This window comes from Chinchilla lanigera, unplaced genomic scaffold (assembly GCF_000276665.1).
Source record: "Chinchilla lanigera isolate Chin_1 unplaced genomic scaffold, ChiLan1.0 scaffold00051, whole genome shotgun sequence".
NCBI lineage: Eukaryota > Metazoa > Chordata > Mammalia > Rodentia > Chinchillidae > Chinchilla > Chinchilla lanigera.
In genome coordinates, this window is record NW_004955452.1 from 7,281,091 (window position 1) to 7,294,327 (window position 13,237).

A 13,237-nucleotide genomic window follows, 5' to 3' on the forward strand; every position below is an offset into this window, starting at 1 on the left:
AAAAAAAAAAAAAAAAAAAAAAAAAAAAAAAAAAAAAGAAAAAAAATTGAATGAGGTAAACATAGACATAGCTTTTCTTTCTTACCCTTCTTTTTAAATGTAACAAATACTTTTTATGTTCCCCTCCCCCTCCCCCCTTTTGGAAAAGTGTCTGGAATTAGGTGTTGAGGATGAGCAGCTGAGGGGACTAAGAAAGTGAGCCACGCATAGCCTGGCTTCTCTGTGCTTCGTCACAAGGGGTGCTGCTGGCCAAGCTATTTAAGCTCCCTTTTAAAAAGAAAACCCAGGGTTGGGGATTTAGCTCAGTGGCAAAGCGCCTGCCTGGCAAGCGCAAGGTCGTGAGTTCCGTTCCCAGTACCGGAGAAAAACCAAAACCCCCCCAAAAAAAAAAAAACAAAAAAAAAAAAACAAGAAAACCTCTCGGGAGATCCAGCTGGTAACCTCAAGGAGTTCGGAAAACAGGACCACATTCTGGGATCCTGGCCATGAGGTTGGATGCCTCACCATGCTGAAAAGAGACCACGGACCTAAATAGCACAGCATGACTTTGCCCTGCTTAGCTAAATTTCTCAGCGACATAGTCAGCTAAGACACCTACAGCCACTTTTGAAAAACACGGAAGAGAAGGTAGATTTGCAGTAAGCCATGGGTGACACAGTTCCTCTGACGGCTTTTTAAACAATGGACATGTACGAACTACAGGAGATTCCTGGCACCACCCCTTCCTGTTCCACCAGGATTCTGTGGACTCTGGTGTCTCTGAGGGAACATTTGCGGGAGTCACGGGGAACTTATCTGGTTGGCACAGCTCTTCCTGGGGTCACGATGGCGCGAGCCAGCGCAGTGGAGGTGGCACGGGAACCATCGATGCTGGAACGGCAGCTTCGACTCCCCAAGGGCTGTGCCTTTCAGGAAAAGCCTGAAGAAAAAAAGAAGAAGAAGACAAGGTGGGAAAATTGCAATTGGAAGTGGAAGACTTTCCTTCTTTGAATCCAGAAGCTGGCAAACAGAATGAGCCATGCAGACCTACGGAGGCCCCTTCTGGAGTGTGGGAAAGTCCACCCAGTGCCAAGCAACCCTCCAAGATGCTGCTAATCAAAAAAGATTCCAGAGAGGCTCCCGCCGCTGCCTGCTGTGCTGCATTCACCTCACCAGGCTCTCACCATGCAAATGGAAATAAATCATCAACCATGGTTCCAAGCGTCTATGAGAGCCTGGTTCCTACACCTGCAGCACCTCCTCCCAAGCCCGATGCATGGAAAGCTAAAAGAATGGCACACAAATCAGGATCCCGTTCCTCTAGCTGGGAGTCTGCCTTTACCAAGCCAATCTCTGTTACCAAACCAGTGGTACTGGCTGGTGGTACGGTCCTAAGCTCTCCCAAAGAGAGCCCCTCCGGCCCTACCCTCCAGTTGAGATTAGCACCTCTCGTCTAGCCAAGTTGACCTGTCCAACCACCGACAGAAAGAGTGAGGTCCTGAAGACGCTGACGGATGACCAGAGCGGAGACTTCTCAGAGAACAGCGACTGTGACGAGCTGGAGGATCTGGAGAACACAGCACACCCTAAACAAAGGAAAATGGGGACTAAGGCTGCCTTCGGAATGGTCACTCTCTCTACCCGTTGTGGAAGAAGAGGCGGTCCTCTCATATTCTCTGGAAGCAGAGCACAGGTTATTGAGTCCAACGGGGTGGCAGAAATCTCCTGAAAATGATAACTGCCTTCTCCTCACAGAGGATGAGCTCAGAGTTCCACAGGAAGACAGAGCAGCTGAGAAAAAACAGCTTTGCAAAGAGTGGCTTTTTGCAGAGCCACAGTTTGAGCCTCTTCTCCCCTTGGAGGAAAAGAATCTGGGGATGCAGACGCCCAAATGAGCATCAGTGAGACATCAGATGATGACACCTGGAAGTAGGCATAGAAACGCTTGTAACTTGGGGCTGGGGATTTAGCTCAGCGGCACAGCACCTGCCTGGCAAGCACAAGGTTGTGAGTTTGATTCCTGATATGGGGAAAAAAAACAAACACAAAAAGGAAATGCTCGCAGCTCATCTGAGGCAATAAACTCAGCTTGTGTGCATTATTTTCCTTTTCTTATGTTGACTACTTCGTGCACAAGGGAAATAATCATCTCCCAAAGAGAGAGCAGTTGGCTTACTGAGCTTGTGTTGCTTCCTGTTATCTGCTTAATAGAGATGCATGTGTGGTGGGATTTTTAAAATACACGCACAGAACCTACGGGGCGATGCACAGGGAGGACCCGGCGGTACAGAGAGGGAGAGGAGTGGATGCTGCTCTTCTCCTGCCAGCAGCTTCTCCTACCAGCCCTTGAGACACTCACCCCTGCGCTCAGGCAGTCATTGTCAATGACCAAGTGACTACTGAAGATATAACTGTATTAATTAATGCCAACAACTTGGATGTTTTATTTTATTTTTGGCTGCTTGGGTAACTTTAGCCCTTAACCAAGCATAGGGTGTTTTGTTTTTGTTTTTCTTTTGGTACAGCTGTAAAGTATTGGGATATAGGAAGTGTGTTATTCTTGCAGCCTTGATACTCAAGGTGGATTGTAAAATATAAATTTTTGTGAGATTTTAAAGACTGAGGTTATTGTGATAAGATTATTTATAGATTTTAAAAGATATGGTTATTGCAAGTCTGGAGGGCAAAAACTACTGCATAAAATTACTTAGAATAAATATTTTGCATCAAAAAATAAACCTAGCCTGAACTACAGAGAGACCCAGTCCCCCAAAAAAATCAAAAGAAAAAAATTTTAAAATTAAAAAATAAATCAGGTGATGCAGGCCTGTAATCCCAGCACTAAGAAGGCTAAGGCAGGAGGATCACTGCAAGTTCCAAGCCAGGCTGGGCCATGTAGTGAGTTCAAGGCCAGCCCACACTACAGAATGCGACCCTGTCTCAAAAAGATGTATATTAAAAAATAAAACCACAAGCCAGCTGCAATGGCTATGATCTCAGAATTTAAGGAGGCTGAGGCAAGAGGATTATAAATTCAAGTCCTACCTGAGCAACTTAGGGAGACTGTCTTAAAATGAAATAACAAATAGAGCAAAAGGGCTGGAAAGATAGCTCCGCAGTAGAGTGACCTTGGATTTGACTCCCAGTATGAAAAAAATAATAGCCGGGTATGGTGCCACACGCCTATAATTCCAGCACTCTGGAGGCTGAAGCAGGAGAATCCTTGCAAGTTCGAGGCCAGCCTGGGCTACAAAATGACCTCAAGGCAAGCCTGAACTGCATAGCGAGACCCTGTCTCAAAAAGACAAAAAAATAAAAAATAAAAAATAAATCACCAAACTAGTAACTGATAGATATGTGACTCAACCCGGCATTCAGGCTTCACACCCTTAGCCAATGTTTCTCAAGTAGGAGCACTGGCTGCTTCTTGGGTGGGAGAGTTCTCTGTTGTACAGGATCATCCCTCTTGCTCACTGTGGCAAATTTTGTGTCCCTTGCCTTACATTCATTAACTCACTGTAACCCTCTCCACAGCCTTATGAGTTCTGTGTTGTTACGTATCTTCATCAACATTTTACAGAAGAGGAACCTGGGTACAAGCAGGTGGAGTAATGTTTCCTGACTTGTTCAGCTCATAAGAGAGGAGGCAACATTTAACCCAAGCAGTCTGGCTCTGGTTCTCAGCTTTAAACCATTCTGCCATCCCACCTCACTAAAGGTTAAGAGAGTAGATGAAGGAGTGGAGTGCCCTAGAAGAAGAAGCCTTTCACAGAGGACCCAGGAGCTCCAGGGAGCCAGCCACTCCAGGCTGGAAAGCCAAAGATTGGTAGGAACCAGTGACCTTTGCCTTATATAGGACTACAGCAAGCAGATGAGGAAGGCCTCGGTCCATTTTATGTTTCTATAACAAAATACCTGAGACTGGGTACTTTATAAAGTAAAAGTTTCACTCATGACTTCAGCAGCTGGAAAGCCCAAACAGCATGGTGCTGGTGTCTGGCAACGACCCCCTGCCCCCAGGTACATCAAATAGTGGTGAAGAAGTAGAAAGGGAAACCCGCTGCATGCAGAAAAAGCTGTGTGCAGAAGGGACCACATGTGCTTGGAGGTCTCACTTTATAACAAGGAGAACTGACTCTCTTTCACAAGCCAGTATTAGTCCACGAGGGTGGAGCCCTCACGGCCTGATTACTTCCACTAAGCCGCACCTCCTCTGCAAGCTTCCACCACCTCCACAGCACCATCATGGGTGCGAAGCTTCAGCATGCAACCTTTGGGGGATAACCTAAAGCCAAACTTTAGCAAGTGGGAGGAGGATATGGTTAGAAAAAGAGTAAAGTGTAAAGGACACAGCACAAGAACTGGTAAAAGCTGGGCGTGGTGGTGCACACCTGTAATCCCAGCACTCCGGAGGCTGAGGCAGGAGGATCGAAGCAAGTTCAAGACCAGCCTGGGCTGCAAAGTGAGCTCAAGGCCAGCCTGAACTGCATAGTGCGACCCTGTCTCAAAAAGACCATAAAAAACAGGAAAAAAAAAAAAAAAAAAACCCCCGAAAAACAAAAAAAAACAAACAAACTGGCAATAATCAAGAAGTGGGAGTCAGGAGCCCACAGGAGCACAGAGTCAAAGGAATATCCAGAATGCTGGGCTTGGGTGGGTCCCTGGTCTCTCCGAATTGCTTTTCTTGCTAGCCTCTCCTCCTGCAGCTGTTCATTCCCTTAAAGGTACAAACCTTCCTGGGATATCTGGACACTCCTTTGCCCAGCAGTCTGTGACTGCATACTCCTACATATGCACACACATGGCCAATGGCAAGGCTAATGAGCATCATTTAAGGGCAAAATCATTGGCAACTCACACCAACAGTCAAGTCTTCTAACACTGTAATGCCACCTCAAAAATAACTTTACCAAAGCCAGTAGCCAAAAGCCCGCACATAGGTTTGTTTGGCTGCCCTCCCTGATCCTGTACCTCTTAGCACAAGGGCTACAGAGTCCAAAAAAACTGGAAAAGCAAGAGGAGCTCACTGCCCAGAACACAGCCTCCCTTTGATCTCAAGGTCTTTCTCTTCAGCTGCAGTTCAGGCACAGGACCGCGGCCTTAGCCCCTAACCCTGTCTTCCGTTTTCTGCCCCATTTCAGGCTTTTGAACTTGTAGAGGATTTTGACTCTGCCTGTCTGCTTTCATTCCTTCTCCCCCTGCCCACTTCAAGAGGAAAACCCCAACCAGGATCGCTAGGGTCTGTGTTGTACTCAGCAGTCGCTTGTTTGTAAGGAAAAGAAACTCAGTTGGACTAGTAAAAAGGTCCAGACAGTGTGGCAATAGGACCTTTCCCTGCCTCTGTTTCTATAGTAAGTAGGTCTCACACACCAACGTGAATGTGAGGCCACTTCCTGAATAGCAGTCCTAAGGGAAACTGTAGGACCAATTTCATCACTTTTAGACCCCTCACCTGGATCACAAATAGTTTAAGGGAGGCAGAATTTAGAAAGAGAGAGGATTGTGGAGCAGATAAAGGTGAAGAGATAAACTTGAAGAGAGTTATTGTCTATTTTCACTGTGAAATGGGACAAATACAGGGACCTGCCAAATGAAGGAGATCAGATCACATCATCCCAAAAGATGCCATTTTAGCTTAGTGATGATTTTGAGCTGTAGACAATTGAGAAACAGCAGATGCATGAAGCGGCCTTTGCCTCCCCCACTTCTACCAAAAAGCAGGGCATAAATTTCCAGTGTGTTATGGTTTGTGTCTGGGTGTCCCCCAAAGCCTCATGCGGTCATGGGGCAGGCTTTTAGAGTTTGATTGACTGTGGGTGTGAGAGCTACACCCGCCCTGGGGTGGATAGTTTGCATATGTAAGGGAGAGAAAGAGGGTGCTTCTGGCCATTTCCTCTCTTGTGTGCTTGTTGTTTCTGCTGTGTTCTGCCACCATAAGCTGTAGCCCTCTGCCATGTGCCACTCTGCCTTATAATCTGCCAAGTACAGACTGAAACCTCCACAAACTGTAAGCAAAATAAACTTTTCCTTCCTTAATTTTGGGCATCAGGTATTTTGTCCCAGCAACGAGAGAAAAGTAACCAAGACACAGTGGAAAAGGTGTCTTCCTTCTACCAGGAAGAGGAAAACACTCTTATCTCAGGAAATGTGGAGTTGATGCCCAGGTGAATCTGTATCAACCAACTTTACTCAAGGAACCGTTTTCTTCAATTAGTTTCCATTTGTATTTCCTAAACTTTTTTCCACAAGTCATTGCCCTTCATCCAAACACATTTTTCTTCCTTTTTTTTTTTTTTGAGACAGGGTCTTTCTATATAGTTCAGGTTGACCTTGAGTTTACTAGGTACCCCAGGCTGGCCTCGAACTACTGGGGATCCTCCTGCCTCAGCCTCCTGAGTGCTGAGATTACAGGTGTGCACCACCACTCCCAGCATCCTCTATCTTTTAATGTCTCCACAACTTATCACTCTTTGTTAAAATGGTTTATAATCTTCTGGGTCTAATTGCCTCTTTGGAGTTTTCACTTCTTTCTATCAAGGCCCTAGGTCATCTAAAAAAGTTAACATCAAGTAAAATTTGTGTTGGAAATGGTGGCACACTTCTGTAATCTCAACTACTCAGAAGGCTGAGGCAGAAGGATAAGTTCAAGGCAATCGGATAATTTAGCAGTTGGGAAATTTAGCAAGACCCTATCTCAAAAATATTTTTTAAAGGGTTGGAGATGTAGCTCAGTTGTAGAGCACTTGCCTAGCATGTGTCCTGGATTCAACCTCCAGTATGGCAAATTAATTAATTAATTAATTAAAAAATGAAAATACAATTTGTATGATTTTCTCCTATTACTCTGTCTTTTGTCAGTTTAATGCATAGGCCCAAGTCACAGAGTGGAAGAGGATAGAGGAAAAGTCTCCTCCCCAACACAGATATTATATTAAACTCAAAGGAGATTGCTTTCCAATGATGGTGACCCTCTCCACACTGTGGCCTGGGGACTGATGTCTGCCCTAAAAATCCCCAAGATGAAAGATGACTCACCAACTGCTTTAGCAACATTTATCCAGAACACCCTGGAAGCTGGCTCAGTGTTAGAGCATATGCTTAGCATACCCACCCCTGAAAAATCCCAGCGCCAAAAAGAAGAAGAAGGAGAACTTTCCAGGTACTAGACACTATACTGTGTGTTTTACACATATTAACTTATTTAATTCTCCCAACAACCATGTGTGGCAAGTGCTATATATATTGAAGCCTGAAGGAGGTTTTTTTTTTGTTATTTGTTTGGTTTTCTGAGGCAGGGTCTTGCTATGTAGCCCAGGCTGGCCTCGAATTTGTGGGCATCTTACTGCCTCAGCCTCCTCAGTGTTGGGATTACAGACATGCTCCCCCATGCCCTGTGAAGCCTGAAGTTTTCACTCAGAAACATATTGTGAATATTTTCCATCAAAAAATATTCTTCTAGCTGGGTATGGTCATGCCTGCCCTTAGTTCTAGCATTTGGGAGGCTGAGGCAGGAAGGTTGTAAGTTCAAGACCAGCTTGTGCTATGCAGTAAGACTGTCCCAAAAAACAAAACCAAAACAAAACAAAACAAAATCTTCTGTATATGGATTTAATGACTGTGGCTCAATTTTCTTTTGCAGAGCCTCAAAGCCTCATTGTTAACTACATAGGTTCTGGAGTTAGCCTGCCCACTGTCCGTTTTCAAGCCCACCTCTGCCAGTTATATACAATGTGAGTCATTTTTTATAAAGGAAATTAATATATAGAGCCCAAGTGTTGGCAGCCTTGATCTCCCCCAAATCTCCTCCCCAGTAAGGTCACCCTTTGCTCATTAATACTTCTTTTTTTTTTTCTTTTTGAGACAGGGTTTCACTATGAAGTTCAGGCTGGCCTCGAACTCTCAGCAATCCTCCTGCCTCAGCCTCCCGAATGCTAGGCTTACAGGGATGTTCCATCATGCCCGACTTCATTAATACTTCTTAAACCCTTTCTATCTGCCAGAAACTGAAGATACATCGATGAACGAGACACATGTATTTCCTGCCTTGATGGAGTTTGGATTCTGGGGAAGGAGGCAGACAGAAACAAGTAAAAACACCAACGAAGAAAAAGTATAAAATAATTCAAGTGATAAATCCTATGACGGAAATGAGAGGATGTTGAGTTGGAGAAAACAACAGTTCTTAGGAAATTAAAATTGGCTTGGTATTCAGGGTCCCTCCCAAGACTTCTGAGGGTGTGGCTCGGGGTAGAGGACACTGAGTGTATGACTTTTATGATACTCTGGCTCTAATTCCTTCTCTGGGATTATTCCAACCTCCCTGTCATGTACTAGATTCCTTGTACAGACAAGTAGGACACGGAGAATCATGCACGAACCGGGCACCACCCCTTGGTACCTCGGCCCCCACTAGCCCTTTTCCCCTGCTTGGTCTTCCTCCACCATTCCTTCCCATCACACCACGGGAGACCCCTGGGGGTCCCAGCAGACTGAATTCTCCCTCAGCTGCCCTCTTGTCTGAAACTGTCATCAGAGGACCGGGAAAAATAGGCCAGAGGTCCCAAATCCTGGCCCTGTAGTGTATTAGTCATATATCCTGGGGCAAAGGATTTCATCATCTCTCTGCCTCGGTTGGTCTTTATGCAAAATGTGATTATTAATATTCTTAACCTTGTAGAGTTAATATGTGCAAAGTACTGAGAGTAATATCTGACACATTATGAAATATTATCATTAGAAACTTTTCCATGATGGGCACCATAACTCATTTAACCTTCATAAGAACATGCCAGGCAAGGTAAGTGGTATCAGCCACTCACAAGGGCACTTAGCGAAGCTTAGAGAGGTCAAGTCGCTTTGGGCTCAGGTTTCCACAGCAGGAAGCAGCTGACCTGGGATTTATGCCAAAGAGGGCGAAACTGCATATGCCCCTTTCTTTCTTCCACATTATGCCACTCCCACCCTGTACCAAAACAAGCACTTCCTCTCCCCAGCTTCTCTTGATCTTGGCTTAATTCCTCCCACTCCTCCTTCTTCCAAGACATTTTGCCAAAGAAGTCCTGGTAGGTCTTTGCAGGCTCGTGATTCTGTTCCTTTTCAAATGTAAGGCTCAAGCTGGGCGTGGTGGTGTATGCCTGTAATGTCAGCACTCGGGAGGCTGAGGCAGGAGGATTATTACAAGATGGAGGCCAGCCTGGGCTACAAAGTGAGCTCAATATGTCTGGTAATATGTCTTTTACTGTATTAATATGACATATTAATAATATTAATAATCACATTTTGCATAAAGACCAACCGAGCTCAGCCTGAACTGCAGAGCAAGACCCTGTCTCAAAAAGACAAAAAAAAAATCAAATGTAGAGCTCTCAGGTATTACGTCATCTCATTCTCCTCCTGCCCCGCATTGCGGGTACTGTCTTACCACCTTCAGAAATTTTCTAGTGCGATTAAAGTTTCTTCTCTAAATTGTAAAATCTTGGCACACTGCATGCATACAGGAGCTTAGGAATCGATCTGAGGTTTCATCCAGCATTTACTGTTGTTCCTTTGACGGGCTCTTCCACATTCCAGATCTGTCGGTGTCAAAGCTGGGGGAACTGGATGAGAAACATAGGCATGGGTGTTGCAGAAAAGAGCAGTAGCAGCAATGTGACAAGAAGAACATCCTCAATTTTCAAAATATTTACAAAGGGTGTGTGTAGTTTTTTCTAAGTTCCCTCTTCAAAGAAGTTATCCTGCTCCAGGTCCAACAAACAATGGCAAACCCTGTCCATCTTTTCCAAAAGAATGAATTACCTTATATGCTAGTAAAAGCACGAATTACCTTATATGAATTACTTTATATGTTAGTAAAAGAAAAAATAAGTATCATAGTGTGGTAAAGATATAACAAAAGCAGTGCTTACACAATTTGCTGGTGGCATGTCTAGCACAAACCTTTAAAAAGCATTTGGGGGCTGGCGATGTAGCTCAGTGGTAGATGTGCAAAGCACTGGATCCAATCCCCAGCACTGCAAAAAATAACATATAAGAATTTCTCAATATGTTTTAGTGATTTCTCTCCCGGAACTTTAGTCTAATTAAATCATATTAGAGATAAAACAGAGCAATGAAAACTCAGAAATGACCTACACATATAATCAAAAACTGCAGCGAATGTTTAAGAATTTTTTAAAAATATGTTACAGTAAAAGACATATTACCAGCAATTCCTCTTAAAATAGTCCCTTTACTAACACGCTATCATTCTTGCCACTTTCTTTTTTTCTTTTGTTTTTTAATTTTTAAAATGTCCTTTATTTATTTGTAGTGCTACTTTCTGCAGCAGTTCTGGAAGTGTCCTTAGGTTGCGCTAGTGTAACAGCTGTTTCCACGTCCTGAATCAGTGCCGCGTGCTGTTTCACCTCGCGTTACCTTCCACAGTCGTTTTGATTTTGGACAAGAGCCAGAGTTTGTACAGTGTCAGGTCCAGTGAACACAATGGGTAAGGACACAGCGTAATGTTTTCACGAGGCTGCCTTTCTATTGGATGGCTCTTGACAGTGGCATTCACTGTATTTTTAATCACACTTTGTGAAAACATGAGAGAGGATTTCCAGAACTGCTTCAGAAAGATGCAAGAACAATGGGATAAATGTGTTCAAAGCAAGGTAGAATATTTTGAGGGGGATTAAGACAATGCATCTTTTACTGTAACACATTTTTAAATTTAAATATTCACTGTACCCAGTGAATATTTAAATGTTTTGAGCACCTATCTATCTATCAAAGATATTTTGAGTGCTTATATTGTAGCGGGTCTCACGTTACAAACTCAACACATATTATTTCATTTAAGCTTCTACACAATTCTAGGAGATATGTGATGCTTTACCCTTCACATGCCAAATGGGAAATTGAGGCGACAGGAAGCCATCTAGTTTGCCAATAGTTCAACAGAGTAAAAGCTGGGATTTGAACCCAAGCAGTCATCTCTGGGGTCGCATGCTTCTTCACTGGGGCGCCTCTGTTTGGTTTGAGTGAGCAGCTGCTCCTGGTGCACTTCCGGTTCCTAGACCGGCACCTCAGTGTGGTGCTGATATCTTAGTCTGAAGAGCTGTGAGGCGAGGGAGGATTTCATTAGTTGAGGAATAACGAAGATGCTGAACTTCTTTCCCTTCCACACTGGTGCATGGGAAGCCATCGTCCAGGCCTGTAAGGTGTGGGAGGTACCATAGACTGGGCATCTCTTTAAGCTTCCAAGTCTTTCATAGGTGTGGAAACTGGTATTCAGGGAGAACACATGGTCAGCTGAAGGTCACACAGGAAGTAAGTGATCGGTCTCAGTCTGATTCTGCTCCTTTACGGGGCCGTGTCTTTGACAAAGACTCGGACGACAGTACCTGAAATCCACTCCTGCGTGAAGAATGTTGGGCTGGTGGAGGTGGGGAGGATGCTTGACTGCCAGGCCTAGGGGACACTGACTCAACGCCAGACACACTTCCTAGATGGAAAGTCGGATGGGCCCAGCGTGGGCTTGGTGCACACTCACGTCAGGAAGCCAAGAGAGAGGTGATACGCAAATCCTGAAACAGGAGCAATTGTTATAGGCAGCTGAGTTAGATGGAAATATTGTAGGCAGTCAGACAGGGCCAGGCTCTGGAAGGAACCAACATGAAAGACAAGATACCTTGTGAATGGAGGCATATTTGCTGTGGGCCAGACCTCAAGACAAAGGACTAAACGAATGCACCCACACAACTCCCTAGGTGTGAACATCAGGGATTGAGATTCTAAATAGGTAGCGATCACCTTCAAAAAGCCAGGAAGAGTCACTAGCCCAACCCCCTGCAGGAAAAGCCCCTGTTCTGTATTCACGCCCGCTTGCTACATGACTGTGACTCACTTCCCCATTTGATCCGTTTACTCAATTTTACCTGAACTACTGTACTTGTAATCTTATTGGCTGACCATAGCTTTGCCCCACCTTATGCCCACCTTGTAATTTCCCATTTTCCGCCTATCTTGGACCCGCCTCACCTTGTAGAACCGCTCATTCCCTTCCCTGGGAAGGGCAAGGTCCTTGGCGACCCACTCAGGCCCCCTTCTGTCCCTCTCTGGGACAGAAGCTTTCTTTCCATCAATAACTATGTTCTGCTCTTAACCTCCGTTGTTCCTAAAATTCATTCTTTGATTTTAGAGAACACGAACTCATCCCAGATATCATTCAGGGTGGGATTTTCTATTTTCCTGTATCACAATGAGGAAACTGGGTAGGGAAACTGAGGCGGAATCCCACTCAGGGACCAGGCCAACACGGCAGAAGGAAAAGGCTGCTCGGTCATTTGCGGGTCTCCATGCGCCCTCTGCAACACTGTAGCCCCTTTCCTGTGTCCATCACTGCTTTCCCCACAGGAGTAAAAGGCTCAGGTCAAGGACAACGACCACGCACCTGATTCTTCTGGGGATCACCCTCCTGCTGGCCAGCCCACAGGCAAATGGATACAGGAGATAAACTAGTTCTGGAAGGCTCATTCCACTTAACCACACCTCCTGCCCCTGCTGGGCTTGGATCCGGACTGAGCTGTGTGAGCCCACAGGAGGAGGCCCCCCGGAGGTGCTACAGCTTGAGGAAGCAAGCTCAAGGGAGGAAGTGCCCCCCCCCCCGGGGACTTGGTCTCCCACCCTGGAATCATACGAGAAACAAGAAGTTCTGTCCGTGTCTCCAAGCCTCTTACTCCCAGTCTTCTAAAGCCAGGACCGCTGAGGCTGGTGGCGCACACCTGTAATCCCAGCACATGGGAGGCTGAGGCAGGAGGGTCACGGTGAGCTCGAGGCAAGCCTGGGCTACATAGTGAGTTCAAAGCCAGCCAGACCTACATAGTGAGACCTTGTCTCAAAAAATAAAACAAGAAAGGAAGGGAGGGAGAAGAAGCGAGGGAGGAAGGAAGGAAACAGAAGAAAAAGAAGAAAAGAAAGAGAATAAGCCCCTGGCACAGCTTCCCCCTTCCTGTATACTGTTAAGAGGACTAGGAAAGGGATTGTGCCAGGGTAGACAAAAACCAGAAACTCAGTTCTGCATTTCTGTCCCACCCACAAGGCTGCTGCATCCTGAGTCACTTCCCTACCAGCAAGAAAAACCTAGAGTACGTCAGGGTGAGGTCTGCCTGGGGTGAGACACCTCGAGGTGGACGAGGCAGTCCTTGAGTGCAGGGTGAGGTGGCAAACAGGCCACACCACGCTGCAGCCCGAAGCGTCCGCACCAGAAGCACCATCTCCT

At 45.5% G+C, this 13,237-nt stretch overlaps 1 long non-coding RNA gene and 1 pseudogene across 1 annotated transcript; one reads left to right on the forward strand and one right to left on the reverse strand.

Annotated features, from left to right (window-relative positions):
* Positions 1-2,728, forward strand: part of LOC102019021 — a 21,416-nt pseudogene extending 18,688 nt beyond the window's left edge.
* A 6,536-nt stretch (positions 2,729-9,264) lies between these two features.
* On the reverse strand, positions 9,265-12,788 carry LOC106149725. Its single transcript, XR_001236049.1, has 4 exons — positions 12,410-12,788; positions 10,853-11,543; positions 9,885-9,989; positions 9,265-9,575 (listed from the first exon to the last, which is right to left on the reverse strand). It is a non-coding gene; the product is annotated as an uncharacterized LOC106149725 (long non-coding RNA).
* Between the last annotated feature and the right edge of the window lie 449 nt (positions 12,789-13,237).